Source organism: Eleutherodactylus coqui, chromosome 5 (genome assembly GCF_035609145.1).
Source record: "Eleutherodactylus coqui strain aEleCoq1 chromosome 5, aEleCoq1.hap1, whole genome shotgun sequence".
In the NCBI taxonomy this organism is placed as follows: domain Eukaryota; kingdom Metazoa; phylum Chordata; class Amphibia; order Anura; family Eleutherodactylidae; genus Eleutherodactylus; species Eleutherodactylus coqui.
In genome coordinates, this window is record NC_089841.1 from 181,969,548 (window position 1) to 181,991,398 (window position 21,851).

At 41.4% G+C, this 21,851-nt stretch overlaps 1 protein-coding gene across 1 annotated transcript in view; it reads left to right on the forward strand.

Annotated features, from left to right (window-relative positions):
• Positions 1-12,087: 12,087 nt before the first annotated feature.
• Positions 12,088-21,851, forward strand: part of MYO18B (myosin XVIIIB) — a 529,330-nt gene continuing 519,566 nt past the window's right edge. The window contains exon 1 of the mRNA XM_066603908.1: positions 12,088-12,192. The gene's annotated coding sequence lies outside the window, so the exon portion shown is untranslated. The remainder of the gene's footprint in view (positions 12,193-21,851) is intronic.

Below are 21,851 nucleotides of genomic sequence, written 5' to 3' on the forward strand. Positions count from 1 at the left end.
AAGGATGCGGCAAAGCGACAGCCTCATGCGTAATTTGTTTTCTGTGTTTTTATGCTTAGCTACTTAAGTAGCATTTTCTAGCTTCTGCACAGCATTTAGAGACGGATTAAGTAAGTCCAAATGCACACGGCCAGGTCGGATTCCACATGCGGGACCTTGTGTACCTCTCCGGATCTGTATTGCAGATGTGCGGCTGGTGCACATGTGCAGTACAGATTATGCTGCGTCGTCACTAGGCGATGGCGCACATTCCACGACCTTTCTGCAATGATGATTGCGGAAGGGCTGCAGATCGGAGGGATTCCATTGACTTCAGAAGCCATTCGTGCTGGAATAGGACATGCGATTTTCTCTCCTCCAGCAGCAAATCGCAATTGATTTCCGCTCGTGGACATGGAAAAGCGATTTCGCATAGCATGTTTATGGGCAGTATTTGCTGTGGAGTCCGGAGGCGGACGCCCACTCCAGACTCTGGCCTAAAGCAACATTTTCAGAAATTCTTTTCTTCACACCAAACCAAAAATTAAAGGGACACCTTATTAGAAAGTGATGCATCTTACACACCTTCAATAGATTTTAGATGGTTTTTACTGTGTTTTAGTGTCTATACAAAGCATAGAATGTATTGTCACATTTGCTTCTATATAGTGGAAGGACAGGCTACACTCCAGACTCTTATTTTCATAATTCTACACACTTTTGCTGTCTACAGGGAAATGAATGCTATCATCCCTTGTAGATGGAGGGTTGATAACAGCATGGCAGGTCTGTTGTACTGCCTGATCAAGATGAGCAGCTGTCACACTTGATCATATTAAGGCAAAGTTCCATACACTGCCTACTTGATGCTATGTAGAAGAGGCAAGCAACTTCCATTTAGTAGTGCCTCCGGTAAGCAATACTGCAGAATAGAATAAAAAGATTGAATTAAAGAAAGACGTTCCATACACCAATATACATTATATCACATGTAAAATCCCTTTTCCAGAGCACGCATCCAACTGTAATATGGTGTCTGCATGCGCAGGTGAACAGCTTGGGGTGCAGCGTTCTGCAGCCCATCACTTGTATACAATCTGCATGTGACTTAATCTTGCCAGCCTACATGTGTGTGATAGAAAGGCCTGCCTTTCCCTTTTACTGTATGTGATCTATGCCTGTGCATAGAAAACATATATTTGTGGGGTTGTGCTTCAAAGTCAGCAAGATGCCTGCTCCCACAAGCTTTTATGCACTGTGATAATATAATGGATATTTTTTTATTTTTTCTATCATAAAAATGAAACCCCGATTACCACCACATAACGCACAACGTGTACGGTCTACCCCTCTGTGTAGATTTAGTCAACTCCATTCCATGTACTTCTATGAACCATCAGAACTAGAGATGAGCGAGCATACTCGCTAAAGGCAATTGCTCGAGCAAGCATTGCCCTTAGCGAGTACCTGCACGCTCGAGAGACAAGGTTCGGGTGCCGGCGCGGGTGACAGGTGAGTTACGGCAGTGAGCAGGGGGGAGCGGGAGGGGGGGAGAGAGGGAGAGAGAGATCTCCCCTCCGTTCCTCCCCGCTCTCCCTTGCCGCTCCCTGCCCGCCGCCGGCAGCCGAACCTTTACTCTCGAGCGGGCAGGTACTCGCTAAGGGCAATGCTCGCTCGAACAATTGCCCTTAGCGAGTATGCTCGCTTATCACTAATCATAACTAAGAGTATGTTTCCCAATCGTTGTAACCAACATTGATACAGACTTGTCTATAATGTCTACTCTCTCTAGACATGTCCGCCTATTGATCGATGGTGCTGGGCTACCTAGTGTTTTGGTTTTGGGTCTAGTTGCTTGCAGGGAAATACGGTATATTGTTCCATCTTGTCCCCCACCCCAACCACTGCCTATCTTCAGTAAAATGCATTTTGTGTTTTTTAGTACCAACTGATCTGGTACAATGATAATAAATTGTGTGTTTACAATCTTGTAAAGATGTAAATATTTTTGGATATTGTATTTATGAGAAATATTTTTAATTTGAAGATTTGTTTTTATTTGTTGTATTCAGGAGAGATTTAGATTGCAATCCAGTACAATACTGCACGTTAACAGTATACCTCCCACTCACTGTGAAGATTTGCCTTGACTATATCTGTGATGTGCCACAAATAGCTAAACCACTTTTTTGTCCCCAAAGTTTTCTGAAACAGCAATGCTGCTTCTATGTGCTAGTCAATTGCTCATATAAACCTGTTTCAATAAAGACCCCTGTGTACTGTCCGGCGTGTCTGATTCATTCATACTTGTAAACCATCCATGTTCTAAAGATATGTCTGACCATGTGTCCGTGGGCTGCTTGGGACACCTGCCCTGATTAGTTTCCAAGAACCTTTTAACATTCATATACAGTACTGTGCAAAAGGTTTAGGCAGGTGTGGAAAAAATGCTGCAAAGTAAGAATGCTCTCAAAAATAGAAGTGTTAATAGTTCATTTTTGTCAAATAACAAAATGCAAAGTGAATGAACTTTAGAGAAATCTAAAATCAAATCCATATTTGGTGTCCCCACAATTTGCCTTTGAAACAGTATCAATTCTTCTAGGTACACTTGCACACAGTTTTTGAAGAAACTCGGCAGGGAGGTTGTTCCAAACATCTTGGAGAACTAACCACAGATCTTCTGTCAATGTCAGCTTGCTCCAATCCTTCTGCTTTTTCATATAATCCCATACAGACTCGGTGATGTGAGATCAGGGCTCTGTGGGGCCGTATCATCACTTCCAGGACTCCCTTGTTCTTCTTTATTTAGGCTGAAGATAGTTCTTAAAGACATTGGTTTTGTTTTGGGGTGGTTGTTCTGCTGCAGAATAGATATGGAGTCGGGCAACTTCTCTTTTTGAAAATTCTTGCAGCATTGTTTCCACGCCTGTCTAAAACTTTTGCGCAGTGCTGTATCACATTTAAGGTGAGTTTCCTTTACCATTATTATCCAGCTATTGAAATTCATTATGATTGTTAAAAGGTCATAGGAACGTGACAAAAGTCATATACCCCATCTCAGACAACAATGGGATGAAAGTATTGTATATAGGTAAGATTGTAACCGGTATAATCGCGGTATTCAGGGAAATATTGATCAAACTATTACTGACATTTAGACCTTTTAGTTTTTTATCTTTTGCTAGTGAGGAAAAAAAACCCTTGCATACAACACATCCTAAATGATGAACAAGATCATTAACCCTTTCCAATCCAATTTGTATCCTGGTTTTCCTAGAGGGCTTACTCTCTTTCTGCCGTTATACAATGGTGCTATTTGCTGGCTAAAGCCAGTATGGCATGAGGTGACAGGTTTAACCCCTTGAGTGGCACGCCCGGAAATTTTCCAGGACGAGCTCCACTGCCCATAGTGATATAGCTCAGAAGATTTCCGGGCTATGTATCACTATGGGAGCTGCAGAGCACAATGCCTCAAACTGTGACATTGTGCTCTGCCTGCACAGACCCACAGAGAACAAAGCAGGACATTGAGAAGCAGGAAGATATTGCCGATATGCCGGCAATCTCCTGCTTCTAATATCCTGCTTTGTTTACAGGATGCTATAGAGATCATCGGCTTGTCAGAAGCAAGCCGATGGTCTCTGTTGCAGGGAGAGCTGGTGCTTGGCTGTCAGAGGACATCTAGGCACCAGCTCTTACAGCAGAGATCAGAGAAAACCTCTGATCTCTGCTGTGTTAACCCTTTACATGCTGCAGTCTATGTGACTGCAGCATGTAAAGGGCTGTCACCATGGGACCCCCCCAGAATGTGATCAGGGAGTCCTGATGGGTCTCTGTGGAAGTCCCCTAAAGAGACAAAAATTTAAAAAAAGTAAGAAAAAAAAGTTTTAAAAAAGTGAAAAAAAAAAAAAAAAAGTTAAAAATTATTTAAAAAATAAAATAAATAAAATTAAAAACACTTGTCTCCCTTTACTTTGTGAAAAATTAAAAATAAAATTACACATGTGGTATCCCTGCGTCGTAATGACCCAGAGAAGGAAGTTAGTACATTATTTAACCCCTTAATGACACGGTCCCTTCTTTTCTTCTTTCTCCATTCTTTCCCCGTTTCTTTTTTCTTCTTTCCCCGTTTAAAAAATCATAACTCCTTTATTTATCCATCGACGTCACTGTATGAGGGCTTGTTTTTTGCGGAATGAGTTGTATTTTTTAATGGTGCCATTTAAAGTACCATATAATGTACTGAAAAACTTTTACAAAAATCTAAGTGGAGTAAGATGAAAGAAAAATGACATTCCACCATACTTCAGTGCGTTTTGTTTCTACGGCGCACAAACTGCAACAAAAATGACCTGATAACTTTATTCTATGGGTCAGTACGATTACTACGATACAAATGTGTATACTTTTTTTACTATAGCACTTGTATTTTCAAAGACATTTAATTTTTTAAAATTTTCTGCTGCATTTTCTGCGCGCAATAACTTTTTTATTTTTCCATCGACAGACTTGAGCAAGGGCTCATTTTTTGCGGGACGTCCTGTAGTTAACGTTGGTACCATTTTGGAATACATACGACTTTTTGATCGCTTTTTATTGCATTTTTTCTGGGAGACAGGGTGACTGAAAAAGTGCATTTCTGGCGTTCTTTATTTTTTTTTTAGGATTACGTTCACCATGGGGGGTAAATAATGCACTATTTTGATAGATCAGACATTTACGGACGCGGCAATACCAAATATGTGTTTTTCTTTTATGATTTAGATTTTTTTATTATAGATATGGCAAAAGGAGGGTGATTTAACTTGTATTACTTTTTTACCCTAATCTCCCTACAAATTTTTTCACAAAAGTTATGCAATACATTATATATACCCAAAAATGATGCCATCAAAAAGTACAACTTCTCCAGCAAAAAACAAGCCCTCACACGGCCGTGTCAATGGACAAATGAAAAAGTTATGGCTCTTGGAACGCGACTGCAAAATTAGTTGAAATTAAATGATTGGCCCATTTAAAAAACCTGCCCTGATGGACACGACAGGGGGTAGGAAACCCGCCACTCAAGGGGTTAATAGGCTTCGACAGCAGAGAGGCTGGCAATACACAGTAAGAGAACCCCAACGGATGTCTTCCAACATCGGAGCTGTACGGCCCTAAATCATAATGTCTTCAGACGTCAGACAGTGGATTGGAAAGGGTTAATGGGTTATGAATAGTCTTGCACAAAAGTGTATGCCAAATTAAATAAATAGTTCTTAGATCAATTTTCATGCTCGATTCTTTCCAAAACTACTTTTCCACACCTTGTCCTGATGGCTGCCTCTTCTATAACGGACATCTTGTATCAGTAACTAATGCATATGTAATAAATACAATGGACCAAGTCTGTGTGTGAGAGATCGGTAATTTAGATTGCAAGCAGCCCTGGGACTGATGTAAGTGATGACAAGCTCTGAATAGCAATATGAAATACGTCCTGGAATACCTTGGCAAGAAATAACTTAATATGGCACTTTTAATCTGTCTTATGTTCCATAATGTTTCACTGGGTTTTGCAGTGTACAGTGCCTGGTATGGTTCACTGTTTTCCTCTCTACTGAAGAATGTTCAGTAAACTAGCCCTTCACAAACAAAAAAAGTTTTATAGATATAAAAATTAAATTGCATTACCCCGAATATGTGAGGTCAAATAAAATACTAATGAGGTCAATATACAGAAACAAATAGTTTGGGTGAGTTCTCAATGTATTGGCGGTTGCATGGGCCTTGGGGACAGGGGAGCATCTCTAGAATGGCCCTGTTCTGATAAGTGAAAAGTTTTGGGAAAGTCGAAGTTAAACATTATCGCAAAGCAAAAAATGAGCTTTTTATACCATCCAAAAATCAGTGGATCAAGTCTAGTATTGGTCACAGTTGGAGAGCAAACCTATTTTATGTAAACTATAATGTGTACCCTATATGCCAACAAACCATTCGGTGTATAGCGAAAAAACACACAGATCCGTATCATGAATAATACGTAATGTTTATTATTACATAAAGTACAAAATACTCTCTCTTTCTAGAAAACCCCAAAGCAATTTCACAGTCAGTTGCTGAGCAGTGATAAAGGGGCATTCCCATGTAGACTTTTATGGCATATTCACAAGGATATGCTACAAAAATATGATAAGTATGACCTTCACCCGTGGGGCCTGCACATATCTGAAATTCTGGCCTCATTGTCCCCAATCCACCTATATGTGGATGGTGAGGGTGGCCAGGAATTATGGAAATAACTGATTGGGCGGACTAACGCAGTTTCTGTAACACCCATAGAATTGATGTGAGTTCCAAAAACATTGAGTTTGGCTGATTCTGCTGCTCCCGTGTTACTGAAACAGTATAGCTTGGTGTATGCTACACTATTTCAGTAACTCCCATGCCCTTCTATGGGAGTTACAGAAATCGTGTAGTACACTTCCACTTGGCTGTTTCCGTTCTGGCAATCTCGTATGCAAATGTATTGTCATCGTAACATATTTGGCCTGAGATGGCCATACCCCTTTAATCACAGCATAAGGCAAAGTACAATGTGGAGCACTGTACATGGCAGTATATCAATAGGCAATAATCTGCCTCCTACTGTAACAATAGGCTACAACAGGCAGTGGATCAAAGATAAGTAAGTATCCAAGGTTGCAAAAACCGATGCCCTGTTAGTTTGGATGGACCAGTCACTAACTCGCAGTACCTGAGACACATTTCGCACCAGCTTCTTCCAGGAGTTCTGCGTGATTCAAGTGTACAGACGAGAGACCACATGTACTCCATTTCCATAGACCCTTTGCTGTAACTAGTATTCATTTTCTGGGGTTCCGAGAGAATTTTTTATTTATTTGGTGTATTGTTCTAATTGTACCTTTCACCTAGATTTGTCTAATATGTGATACTATTTGTAAGTTATTGAGAAGTGTGTGTAATGCTTTGCTCATGTGCATTATGACTTTGCATTGTCTTTTTCTCAGTATTTGTGGTCCTTTTGTTGAGTATATTGTTATGAGTTATTTCGGTAGGATGTAAAATCTGACAGAAGTTAGCCTGAACACTCATTCATCTATTTTTCAGTAAGAAATACCATTTAGAGAAACTAAATGCCACAAATCTATCCTTAGCAGCGGCAACTATGTAATTAATATACATTGTGCATAATTTGTATGCCACGTGTGTTTCAGGGCCCGGCCACACTGTCTTCTGCACCATCCACTTCACGAACGGAATGTAGCAGTGTATCTCAGTCTGACCGCAGGTCTCTGACTATCATATGCGCGTATGATGCTCCAAGTTGACCCGCGGTTAAGCTGGGACACACAGCTGCGCTTCGTACATGAAGCGGATGGCGCAGAAGACAGTGTGGCTGAGCCCTTAATTGTGATGCTGCTGAAACTGCCAACATTGACAAACTAACATCTCCCTGACATGCTGCTAATAGTGATATTAACACTAGGTGGCAGTGTTATGTTCATTATTAAAGCCACAGATGTCAGGTTTCAGCATGGAAAGCGGTGTAGTGTACTGTAGGTCTCAGCAAAATCTGTAGAATTAAAAACGGATCACTTTATGTTTTGTGCAACAAGTCTGTTACTTCTTGCTATACACAATGATGTTAGTGTTTAAAAACACTTATATTTAATGGCTATATTTTAGGTATGAGCTGCACCGTATACTATCCAATTAATATCTTCTTGGTACATGCAAAGATGACTTTATGTTAACATGCACTGCACAGATCACCACCCACAGTGCAAAGTCCCTCCAAGATGTCCGTTTATAAGTTAGTCCTTAAATCGAGAAAGCAGTGATCCACATACATGATGTCAGAGGTGGATCAAGTGTGATCAACGTCAATGCGACATTCTGGGGACTTTCCTTTCTCAAGCATCCAGACTTTCTGGATTATTGAATGTCAGGGTGAGATTATATTCACATGCCGCAGATTTGTTGCGCAAATGTCTGCAACTGAAATTCAGTTCCAGTACGGAACGGGTTGTGCAGCGTGTGCATGGATTTCTGCAGCGTGTGCATGGATTTCTGCAGCGTGTGCATGGGTTTCTGCAGCGTGTGCATGTCTTTCTGCAGCGTGTGCATGGATTTCTGCAGCGTGTGCATGGCTTTCTGCAGCGTGTGCATGTCTTTCTGTAGCGTGTGCATGTCTTTCTGTAGCGTGTGCATGACTTTCTGCAGCGTGTGCATGTCTTTCTGTAGCGTGTGCATGACTTTCTGCAGCGTGTGCATGGCTTTCTGCATGCACATTCAGATGAATAGGACAGTTGTAGAAATTCCTGTAACAAACCTGCTGCGTGTGAACATATCCTAATGGAATTTTGCAGTTAACATGTTTGCTAATTAGCTCAAAGGCTCTAATAAAGTGTTTCACTTTTCTGCTCAACGGGTACTTCACATCAATGTTAAATCAGGCTGGAGGTTAGATGAATCTCATACTTTAGCTTAATTAAGTGCTGTGCCTGCTGAATGAAATATTTATATTGTGAAATTAAAGCTGAAGCATTTGTGGAAGTCAATCATCTTCTGATGACCCGAGCAGATTTTTTATAGGTTCCCATTCGCCATGAGCCCTATGCACGCTGCGATACTGCTGAGCAAATGATTCTTCATGTTAAAACGAAGTGTAAAATATTGTGAACACCGAGAGTAAATCCCGTTTAACGAGGAACAAGTCACGCCATTGTATATACAGTACATCACGTTTGATGTAATAGCGTTAGGTATAAGAGCTGAAGCACCCTGCAATGTTATAATGGCTCCGTTTTCTAGGACGCTGTAAAGGTGAGTGAGATATTTACTGTTTCATACACAGATTTTGTTTTTGGATATCATACGAAAACGGAAAATAAAATTTGTGGCGTGTTTTTTCACTGGAAGCATTTCTGCTAGGGGAGGAGATCTCTGCATATATGCAGTCTGACTGAGCCTATGTTGTAGGGCATGGAGTTTGTAAGGCTGCATGCATTGCCATACAGTGCGTGAGGACTTGAAAGAGAAGTTCCAGCACTGGAATAAAAATAGTTAGGCCGCCTGCAGACGAGCGGGTCGGATCCGGCGGCGAGAATTCTCGCCGCGGGACCCGACCCGAGCGCCTGCAGGAACGAACGCGTACTCACCCGCGCCCGGCGGCCCACGGCTCTTATATGTGCCGGGCAGCCGGCGCATGCGCAGATCGGAGCCAGCGGCCGGGTGAGTGACGTTTCTTTGCGGGGCTCTGCGAGCCCCGTACAGAAATAGGACATGCCGCGTTTTGCTTGCCGTGCGTTATTTAGCGCGGCCAAACCGCGGCCGTCTGCATAGGATTGCGTTTGTTAACGCAATCCTATGCAGGCTTTGAGCGGCGGAAATCCCGCGAGAAATCTCGCTGCAGGATTTCCACCCGTGTGTAGGCGGCCTTTAAATATAAGACTTCATGCTTTTATTGAACAACATGATTAAAACTCAGTGGCATGTACTTTCATGTTAAAACAAACAAAAAAACCACCATGCTTACATGTTTCAGAACGCAGTCAATGGTCTGAAATGCATACTTTTGTTTTTTGGAAGAGGGGAGATTTAACACCAGAAGCCGGGCCCGCTTCATATGCAGTGCGTTTCAGCTGTCATTGACAGCTAATGCCTGGTTGCAGCAGCTGGGATCAGAGATGACTCTGATCCCTGCCATTAACCCTTTTTAAAGGCTACTATCTGATCCCTGCCATAAACCTTTTTCAAAGTTCTTAAGGGCGCCTACCCACTAGCGATATGTTTTCTTGCGATGCGAGATGTGAGTGAAAATGCAGGATTATGAAACCAATGATTTTCAATGGTCCCATACTCATTCGCGATTTTTCACTCAAGCATCGCAGCGCTAAGAAAAATCTGCAATATCACTCATTGTGTTCAGTGGGGCCGGCGGCAGCAGTGTCAGCCCCATTGAGAGCATAGGGAGTACATCACGGACTTCTGCCACAGCTATGGCAGGGGATTCCTTCATCCCCTGTATTAAAAAAAAATTTAAAAAAATTTATATATAATTTTTTTTTTTTTTACTCACCTAGAAGAGCAGTCACACTGCTCAGCCAATCACAGGCAGCGCGTTCTTGAGGCGGGGTTTTTGCAAACCCTGGCCTCCAGAAGACGACTGCCCTGGCCGGATGGAAGAGCCAGACTGTTTTTTTAGGTTAGTAAAAAAAAATTTTTTTCACAGCTTGGGCTGATTTTTAGAGAAAGGCTTGTATTTCAAGCCCTTCCATGAAAATCATTGCTGCTGGGGTTGCTTGCAACCCATTGCATTCAATGGGGCCACAGCAGGGCCGGCCCCGTTGAAAGCAATGGGATAGCATCGCTGACTTCTGCCACAGCTGAAATCAGCGATGCTATCCCATTGAAAACATCGCTAGTGGGTAGGAGCCCTTCTGCAGCTTTTGAATGGCCCGACAGAGTAAGGTGGGCTCCATCTGTCACTGAAACTGCCAACAAGCCTGAGGCGTTGTGAAGCCTGCCATGGATTTTCTCCTAAACCCTGTAGCGGGGTTTGAAAAGGTCGTCTTAGTGTAGTTTTTTTCTTTTTTTTTAATGGCTGCAAATGCATTCAAATAAAGAAAAAACAGTGCTCACCCATCCACTTCCCCACCAATCCTGTATCACAGCTCCTGTGGTCCTCCAGGTCTATTTATGAAGGCCAGCACCTGATTGCTGCAGCAGTCAAGTACCCTTGCCCTAGCATCATGGCACCCAGCATCAGTGATGCCAGGAGAACAGCACATGACTGCTGCAGCCTCTGATTGGCTATAGCAGTCAGGTGGTAGCTGCTCATAAACAAAGACCCACTAGATCATCGTAGCTGGGTTGCCAAACGAAAGGATGGGTGAGTACTGCTTCTTTAATTATTTTAACACATTTGCTGCCATTTTTACAATCAGATGATTGCCAGTTCAAATCCCTTATGGAAAGTAAAAATCGGATTATTAGTAAAATTTTAAAAAATATTAAAAGTTTAAACCTGCCTTTTTCCTAGTCATAATAGAAAAAATTGGCACTGCAGCGTTTGTAAAATCCCAATTTATTAAAATGTCTCAGTATTTATCCTGCAGAGTGAACGCCATCAGAAAAAAATGTGCAATGACACAATTGTGTTTTTTTGGGGGTTTTTTTGTCACCGTATTTAAAAAAAAATACTGAATAAAAAGTGATACCAATAAAAGTAACTGGTCGGCCTGCAAAAACAAGCCCTCACAGCTGCATTGACAGAAAATGAAAAAAAAATCTTAGGGTCAAAACGTGATGACAAAATGCAGTGTTGTTTATGTAATACAACATAGGAAAAACATAATTGCCCCAACCCATAGAATAAAGAGAACGGCTTATACCTGCACTATGAACGCTAGCAAAACAAACACCACCCCAAACGGGGACATTTCCCATTTCACCCCACTTACATATTTGTAAAAGTTTTCCAACACATAATATGGGAAGTTAATTAGTAGCACTGCGAAATAGAACTCGTCCTGCAAAAGAGAAGCCTTCAGATGGCTGCGCTGAAAGAAATAGAGAAGTGTTAGGATTTTTTGAACGCGGGGAGGAAAATGAAAAACGAGAAAGGGCTGCACTGGGAAGAGAGGGCTATAGATATCCTGAGAGGGCTGCAAAGGTCTTAGAGTATATTTCAACAGGACATATACACGTGTGTATGTATGTTTATATATATATATATATATATATATATATATGTGTGTATGTATGTGTATATATATATATGTATATACGTGTGTATGTATGCAGGTATAGAATATTATTTTAAAGTGTGAAGTTTGTTTTCTTTAGGACCTCATTCCAGGAGACACTGACACTAATAACCTTAATGTTGTTTGTCTTTGGAAGCTAAACCTATCTCACAGCAAGTCCTGTCTAAATCTCTTCTCTCCATCCCCCAGACCATAAGCGATTTTGGATATTTATAGCCATGACTTGTGCCAGTCAGCTGTCCCTATCACACTTCAGGTATTTGGGAAAAGGGGGAGGATCGAGCTCTAAAGTGTCCCCGGGATCCTAACATAGTCACTCTCTTTGCTGCCTGCTCTGTCTGCTTTGTAGGACCTATAGCTGCTACTGTCCCATAGGATCCTTGGATTTGAGGATTATAATCTGCTACTGAGCCTAAATTGGGACCTTTATAAAGAGGTAGCGTAATGAGTTCTATTTTTTTTTTAACTTCATAGAATCTAAAAGTGGAAGGTTGGATCGCAGGGTCACACAAAAAGTTCTGAAATACCCTACAATGTTTAGACTATCTCTTTATAAGATGGGGATGAATGTATAGGCAACTGTTATAACGGGGTCCCTGACTTATTTCACTTTGTGCTCTGAGGACCTTCGAAGGGTGATAAGCTGCTGTAAACACAAGGCCTCTAACTCTACCGGAATCATTATCACTTACATTAATTACTACAGTTATTTAGGGTTTGGGGGCATTATTGCCTATGGCCTCTTATTATCATTCTTACGCGGAATAGTAATAATGTTACTGTATATTTGAGGAGGTGACAGCACTTTACATGCAGTATATTTTCCAGTTCATCAGTTATTGACGTGAGAATATCTGCATATTGCTGTCACTTCACATGAAATTTCGTTACGAGGAACTTCATTCTGCGCATAACATTAATAGACATATTATATACTGTATTTGTTCCACATTATCAGCTTTACCTCGTCACACTATTCAGATGATACTTCAGACTATATTTAGCCAGCAGAGAATTGGGAGGCTCAGCACTTAGAACTGTTCCAAGTCCTTCCATAGCCAGTCAATTGTGACGGACAATATCAGTAGAACTTTGGATGTGCAATTAACTGCTTGCTCTCCACCCGTTACAGAAAATGTGGGTACAGGACTGCATTATTCTAACATTTGAGAGAAAGACCTGGAGCGCACATTCATATATTGATCTATAGCTTCTCAGCAGTACTATAAACATGAACATGAGCTGCTTAATTACATTTTAAACAAATTGTAACCATTTCACCTTGACTTCCTTTAAGAGGGTCCCTACAATACTGGGGCAGCAATGCATGGACTGCATTATAAAACAAGAAACCACATCACTAAACACAGTCACATAAGACATAAAGGTCTTCTAAAGAACTTTAACAATGAAGATCCTCACACGGAGAATGACTGAATGTTTCTTGTAGAGTCCCACAAAACTATACGTATCTTCCACAGCACAGCAAAATACTCATGGAGGGAGGCTACAGATCACACTTGGGGCACACGCTCAAGCACAGAACTTAGACTTCTGAATCCAAAAGACTTTCCAAAAAACAAGATGAAGAGCAGTATGTGGGGTGCCTTCAGAGAATTGCATATACTTCACATCGGTAAAGATGTCTCCTTTTATTATAGTCCATTGCAGCCCCCCGCATGCTGCTCTTCATCTTAATTGCTTTTTGAATGTTTCTTGTAGTCTTTTACCATTGGGCATTTAGGGAGATAAGAAAGGACATGGTTCATGTCTGAATTTGATGACTTAATGCAATGAATCGCTTCTGGGATATGTTCATGTTGACTGATTTGTCAGGGCTCAGCCAAATGTATGCATATATCTGGGCCATTCATTGTCTCAGATGGTTCCTGTAGATGTTTTTGCTCTTGTGTCTCTTGATTGTTACACAAATGTATCTGCTCTTGATAAAGTGAATCTTGTGATTTATTTTGGGCGCCTTCACATCTGCGTCTGGGCTTCCGTCTTCCTGCTTCCATTCGGGCAACAGCATAGGGGAATCCTCCTGGCTAAATGGGTCTATCGTATGACTGACCCGAACAGCAACAAACAGACTACATTGACTATGATGGAGGACATTCGGTTTCCACTCAGCTGGCACTTTACCGGAAGAAAAAGCTCTACATGCAACACTTTTTCTTCCGGTATTTTTTGCCGGATCCAACAGAGGTTCCAATGTGGATGTGAAACCATCCTTAGTGATTCACTGAATATAATGCATTGTGTAATGGTGCGGTTAAAAGTACCATGAAAAAAAAACAACCTTTATAGCGTGTGCCTTGTTTTTGAAGGGTATGCATTGCTTTTTGAGGCACATGTTTGAGTATTGATATTTTTACAATCTGCATGGTGGCCTACCGGTTTCACACTCTGTTGGTCCGTGTCCTGTATGCCCTATAACACAAGGACCCACATTTTTACACGATCATTGAATTTGTTAGGACAACATAGCTGCTACATGTGCCCAAAGAGCAGAGCTGGCATTCTTTGAACAAACAACAGTTGTCTGTAGAGTTGAGCAGTGTTCCTTCCGGTGACAGCTGTATGTAACAACCCAAACACTGGAATAATTGGAAAGAATCTAGAGATTAAGATACAAATGCAGGGCCAAATAGATCAAGCTAATTGGGGATAAAGCTAATTCTGTTTTTGGCTTTCTTTGATATTCGTTCCTGCATCATGTACATTTATGCCATGTGTCTTGATTACTAAGTCAGTGCTAAGATTCCTAGAGGCCTTAGATAAAAGATGCCGAAATGGTTGTTTTTTGCATGTTTGTCTGCAGAGGATGTGATGGCCTATGTTGAATTTGTTGGACGTTAATGTGACATCTGGGTGTATATGAATGACCACATTGATAAAGAGAGCTTATGTTTGTCTACTTCGTAAACAGGCAAGGCGTGTAAATAATAAAACAAGAAGTTAGACATAAACTTCTATTAAAGATATAGAGTAAATGTCACATGTTCTCATCTACTCTATGCTGGTTGTATTTCATTACATATCATGGCGGCTGTTCTAAGGTAGCACAGAATGTGTTGTCCATGTCTTGTCAACCAATTGCCCAAAGTACTTTACCTTGAAAGACATAGCCTTGAGATCCTGAGAAATTAAGCCATGCTGCTAGAACTAATTTTACCTTGCTGGGCATCTTCATTGGTTAACGTGAGAAATCACTGATCACTATCTGCCTTGATCTGGGACCTGGGCTAATTGTTCATAAAGTACATGTCTGAAGTTTGGCATTAACCGCTTTACAGTTATTGACATCTGCTGCCTGGCCAAAACAAACTTATTTCACACACCAGTTTTAGGCTGGATTCAGACGACCGTATATCGGCTGGGTTTTCACGCCGAGCCGATATACGGTGTCCTCATCTGCGGGGGGGGAAGATGGAAGAGCCAGGAGCAGGAACTGAGCTCCCGTCCCCTCTCTGCCTCCTCTTCACCCCCTCTCCGCCCATCTGCACTATTTGCAATGAAAGGAGGTGGGATGGGGCGGGGCTAAGTTCTGAGAATCAGAGGCAGGTCTGACTCACACCCCCTTCACACCCACTGCCGGCCGCGCTGAACTCCGTCTGCCGGGACAAGGTAAGTATATATATTTTTTTTATTTTAACACATTTCTGGATGAATTGCAGGGAAGGGCTTCTATATTTAAGCCCTTCCCGACAATTCATCCCGCGCACGCCGGCAGCCCATTACTTTCAGTGGAACCTGCTGTATTGCCGGCTCCATTGAATTCAATGGGCAAACATCGTTCTTCTCTGCCACAGCTGTTACAGCTGTGGCAGAGAAGAATGATTTGTCTTCTATATGTTCTCAATGGGGTCGGCGCTGCTGCCGCCGGCCCCATTGAGCGCATATAGAGAAGAGAACAGGAATCGCAGACTGCAGATAGGTGTGATCTGTGATTTCTGACTATGGCCTAAGAAGGACCGTTGGGGTTCTTGAAGCCTAAAATAACTCCTAACGCTCTCCCTATAGCAGCTCCGGCATCAGCAGCACTGTCCCTGATCTCTGTCAGAATGCATCTGTGACGAGCCGCGGGCGGGCAGATTTTAATACTCGGGTGACACCTGATCTCGCCAGCCACTCACTGCAGGGGGGTGGTATAGGGCTTGAACGTCGCAGGGGGAAGTTGTAATGCCTTCCCTGTCTTTCTATTGTCCAGAAAAGCGTGCAAATTTCTCAGGGAAGAAAATGAAAGTGACTTGAACACCGCGTGGTACTCGTCTCGAGTAACGAGCATCTCGAACACGCTAATACTCGAACGAGTATCAAGCTCGGACGAGTACGCTCGCTCATCTCTAATCTCTAGCTAACACTGACTACATTCATTGATCATTCATTGCTTCTGTGTGAAAGCATAGGAACAATTATCGCTAGGAAGACGGTCGGGCACTTTAATGTAAAAGGGCCCTTACACATAAAGTAAAAATTCATGGTGTCAAAGATGTCCCAGCGGTCCATTGATGGAAGAGTGAAGACCTAATCCTACTGGTCTCCTAACTCTGTGCTATGGTTGAGTGCCCACAGTCACAAACATCATAAGCAAGCTTGCCAACCCCAAATTTTCTTTTTTCTTGAAAAGTTATCAAAAATCACGGACAGCCAATACTTTTTACAGACATATAGGAAAACCATAATGTGTGATAAAGATTCTAAGTGATATGTTTAAATCAGATACTGATATGAACTCATTACCAGCATTTACCGTGACCTGTGAAATGACAATAATAGTCCATAATAACCTGCTCAATTACGAACGGCCTAAAAACTAAAAACATTCACGCATTCATTTTTCATGGACACTGGAAAAAAGTGCTCTATTTTTACAGACGGACCCTAAACACGTAACTAATATCTATTTATAGACATATTCTCCATTATTCCGTGTGCGCGCATGGACATAATATTCCCCAGCACAGGACCTTAAAAGCTGGCAATTATACTACAGCAATCCTCTCTCCTGTTCAGCAACTTACATTACAGACAACACAGCAGAGGATTTGGACAACATTTTGTAGGTACTGTTAGTGGTTTGACAAGTCTTAATGTATAAAAGGAATCCAAGTAATAATTTTTTGCTTATGGCTCAAGAAGTGTTTGGTTGGGAACCTCAAAACCACAGAAAATGCCAACAACATACAGTTTAAAAACTGAAGACGTAGGATTCTCTGCATGGCCAATATTGAAATGTATAACCTATAAAGCTAAAGTAGGTGGTGGTGAATTACAAACAAATTTAACATAGCAACAAGACTAACAAGAACATAGAAGGTATACATAAGGAAAGGGAAAAAGAAAATGGGGAAGAATCAAGAGAAGGAAAACAAAGAAAGTTAAAGGAGAAGTATGGTGCCCCGATGGCATCCAGACCAACAACATCACCACAATACTTAGTCTAGGATGGTAAAGTACCAGTGGATAACTAGGCAAGCTGGTGAGTCCCTAAAATTTAGCGATAAGGCCCTTGAGGAATTAAAGTTAGAGGTAGAGTTATCATCTAGGGATCAAAGCTTTTCCATCTGCCTTAATGAGTCCAAGGCCTCAACACGCAGTACCCACAAAGTAGGTAGTCACTTTCCAAAGCCTAGGAATAACAAGGGATACCCATGAGGAAATGTCCCAAGAGACCCTTCTAAACTCAAGAGATGGAACCAGGAGCATGGATAGAATGGACATCTTTGGTGTAATGTCTGTGGATGATTTATACATAATGTCAAAATGGCTTGCCCCAGAGGGGCTATTAGTGGTCAATTCCACCAGATGTGATACATAATACCTGAGACAGAAGAGGGCCTCCAGTAGACATCAGAGTCCAGTAGGTACATTTGATGTAACTTGGAGGGAGTTCTGTATCACCAAGTTAGGATTTTGTAACTAAGTTCCTGCAGGCCACATAAGATCGACATTTTATGTGTTAGGAAAAAAGCTTTAACATAAAGCTCTCCTGAATAGGTCTAACCAATCTCCTCATCCCAGTCTCCTGTCCAACTGGGAGCAACCTGGTAGTGAGTTAATATGGTCTTGTAGCTGAAGATTTTGCAACCAGGATCCTGGCAGGACCCTTAAACGACCTCTCATATCTGAGAGGTACTGTAAGTCTGAAGGTCCTAATACATCTCGTGTGTGAGGACACGGAACCCCTGGTAAGAAAGGTAAGAATATGCTTGACAGCAGAAAGGGAGAAACGGCAATCTCTGTCCAATCAGTCCTCTTAGGGGGCCAAAAACTCACCTGGACAGATATTGAATTCTAGTTATGCTTTACTCCTATCCAAAGCTTAGTCCTCTTGTGGTGGAAAAAGTAAAGAACACAATTACAAATGGATGCTATGTGGTATAAATCAAAATTAGGTAATCCTATGCTTCCAGTTAATTTAGACCGAGACAATTATCTGTCATTGAGTGTTTCCACATAAAGTCAATTACCAGTTTGTGCAATTTATAGAAATAGCTTCTGGGTAGATTCCAAGGGACAGTCTGAAGTGCATATAGTAGTCTAGACAGCATATCCATCTTCAGAGCATTAATCCTGCCAAACCAGGAGAGGGGCAGCTGACTCTAGTCTTTGAGATCTGATTCAAGAGTTTGAAGAAGAGGATTATAGTTTAATGCAAACACCTGATCTATGTCCGCAGGAAGACGAATCTCTAAATATTTAATTGAGCTATCTCTTCATTTGAAAGGGAATTTGGTCGAGCCGTGCCTGCAGTTACAAGTGCCGGCCACTACACAGAGTTCGGCTCGGAGACTTCCACTGCTTCATCTCCGACCTCTGTGTTTTTGTGGCTCTGACAGCATGTGCCCACTCAGCTGATTGGATGGGGTCCATCGCTCAGGACCTTGACCAATCAACTATTGATGACCTATCCTGAGTATTCTCCCTGGAAAACCCCTTTAAAATAAAAAAAAAATTATTTGACATTGATATTAGTGAAATAGGATGATATCTGTCAGAAGTTGTAAGATCCTCTCCCGCTTTAGGTATCAATGTAATGTGGGCCTGCACGGACTGACAAGGGAAAGGGGAGCCATGGGAGACTGGATTAAGTGCCTTAAGTAAAGGGCTAGAGATTAAGTTGTCACGTAATTTATAAAATCTGATTTTAAAACAATCTGTCTCTGGGGTCTTCTCAACAGTCAGTTCATGCATGGCCAGCACAAGTTAACCTAGTAGGAACAGATTTCCCCCAGGTTCTCCTAAGGGGAATGTACCATCTCTTTATTGGGAGTTGATAGAAAAAATATAATATTGAGGTAGGTGAGGCTAACATGAAGGTTAGCATGAAGAATGTTCCATCGTGATCTCAAAATCCTCTTAATTTCCATATACTGTGTATTGTATCAAAAAAAATAGGTGACAGTCTTTTTAATGTAGGTCAGATGGTAAACTACATATCTCTGGAGTTGGTGATACAAATACGCAGACAAATTACTGGTAATAGACCCAGCTCCAGAGACAATTGGCAATTTAGGGAGATGTGTAGTGGATTTGTGAATTTTTGGTAAAAATTTTAACATATGGAATTCCTGGGTAAAGGGTATTTTTTTTACAAGTACACTTATTTTTATATGCCTCGCTCACAAAATTATAGAATGCCCTTTTACTATTAAAAGTGAGGGCTCTTTCCAATTTCTTAGATTACCTCAAGTCATTAAGGAATCTAGATGCTTCTGCATAATAAAACTCGCGCTCCACTTTCGCAAGACCGCCCCCTTTGATAGCTCCTTTAATGACAATTTCAACATTAGAGGCTAAACTATTTCTGGTCTTTATTTGTTCTTGACTCGGGTTAGGATGAATTGATTGCCTCATTCTCCTTAGGGATCTAAAATTCCTTAGGACATGATCATAAAATAATTCAAGATACGGCCCTTTATTTTCTACAGGGTAGAAGAAGCTGGGGGTTTTAGTTTTGCTCCTCTAGATCTGTATCTATCATTCCTTCCAAACCAATTGATGAAACCTCTGGTGTATCAGAGGCAGTAGAATTAATAGAATCATGTTATTTTTTAGACCATTTTAATGCATCATGTCGCTTTACAGTGAGTTTCCAGATGAATGCATTCAAGTCTATGAACAATTCCAAGTTGTCCGCAAAACTCGAAGGACTAAAATGATAAACCTTTTCTCAAGACACTAATTTCAGTGCTCGTTAGCTTATAATTTAGATAGAGTAAAAATGTCAACATGTACAACATTATCTGTATATATGACTACTTCTCAAGGTCTTGTTTTTTTTTAAACATGTTGACCTTCCCAAGAACCCCTTCATGTCAGTCTCATTTTTTGTGTCCTACTACAAGGGATGTGGGGAAGAATTGGTTTATCTTGCCCGCCTGGGGATTCCCCAAAAAACTGGCAGTTGAAAGACTAGCCTTACTAGTAAGAGAAGGGACTCCAGGTATTGAAACACGGAAAGTGTTTGATACAGGGTAGGAGGTATCCTGGGACCTGGAATGGCCGGAATACTGCGATAGATATCTTATCATTGACTGGGATAAAGCAGTTCATAAGAGATAAATGCTGACTTGAAAGGCGTTCTGAGGCCTCTTGGGGCCATCTTATTATCTTTATAAATCTTAAAGGGGTTGTCCCGCGCCGAAACGGGTTTTTTTTTTTTTTCAATAGCCCCCCGTTCGGCGCGAGACAAACCCGATGCAGACGTTTAAAAAAACAAAACGGATAGTACTTACCCGAATCCCCGCGCTCCGGTGACTTCTTACCTTGTGAAGATGGCCGCCGGGATCTTCACCCTCGGTGGACCGCAGGTCTTCTGTGCGGAATGTACCATCTCTTTATTGGGAGTTGATAGAAAAAATATAATATTGAGGTAGGTGAGGCTAACATGAAGGTTAGCATGAAGAATGTTCCATCGTGATCTCAAAATCCTCTTAATTTCCATATACTGTGTATTGTATCAAAAAAAATAGGTGACAGTCTTTTTAATGTAGGTCAGATGGTAAACTACATATCTCTGGAGTTGGTGATACAAATACGCAGACAAATTACTGGTAATAGACCCAGCCTCCTGATTGGCTGGAATCGGCAAGCGTGACGGGGCGGAGCTACGAGGAGCCGCTCTCCGGCACGAGCGGCCCCATTCAGAAGGGAGAAGACCGGACTGCGCAAGCGCGTCTAATCGGGCGATTAGACGCTGAAGATTAGACGGCACCATGGAGACGGGGACGCCAGCAACGGAACAGGTAAGTGAATAACTTCTGTATGGCTCATAATTAATGCACGATGTATATTACAAAGTGCATTAATATGGCCATACAGAAGTGTATACCCCAACTTTGTTTCGCGGGACAACCCCTTTAAGGAACATCCAGTGTAATGTGTGCCTCAACACTTCCTCTACACAGTCCTTCAACAGGTATTTCCTATACTCCTCCTTTCCCATACAAACTATTATTACCTAAAGATCCAAAAGTGTGCAGAAAGTCCAGCTTAATGTCTTTAACCCCTTAAGGACATGGCCTATTTTGGGCTTAAGGACGCAATGATTTTTGGCGGATTTTCATCTCCATTTTTCAAAAGCCATAACTTTTTTACTTTTGTGTCGACGCAGCCGTATAAGGGCTTGGTTTTTGCGTGGCGAACTGTAGTTTTTGATGGTGCCATTTTTGGGTACATAGACTATATTGTAAAACTTTTATTATTTTTTTTTATGATAACGGAGAGAAAACGCATCAATTCTGCCATAGGATTTTTTTTTTTACAGCATTAATCATGCAGCATAAATGATACAATACATTTTTTCTGCGGTTCGGTACGATTACAACGATAGCAAAATTATTATTTATTTTTTTAGGTTTTTCCACTTTTCTGCAATAAAACCTCTTTTTTTGGAAATCGTTTTTTTTTCTATATTGCTGCATTCAAAGTCCTGTAACTTTTTTATTTTTCTATGTACGGAGCTCTGTGAGGGCTTATTTATTGCAAGATGAGCTGTAGTTTTTATTGGTACAATTTTGGGGAATATACGGCTTTTTTGACCACTTTTATTGCATTTTTTGAGAGGCAAAATGCTAAAAATGAGCA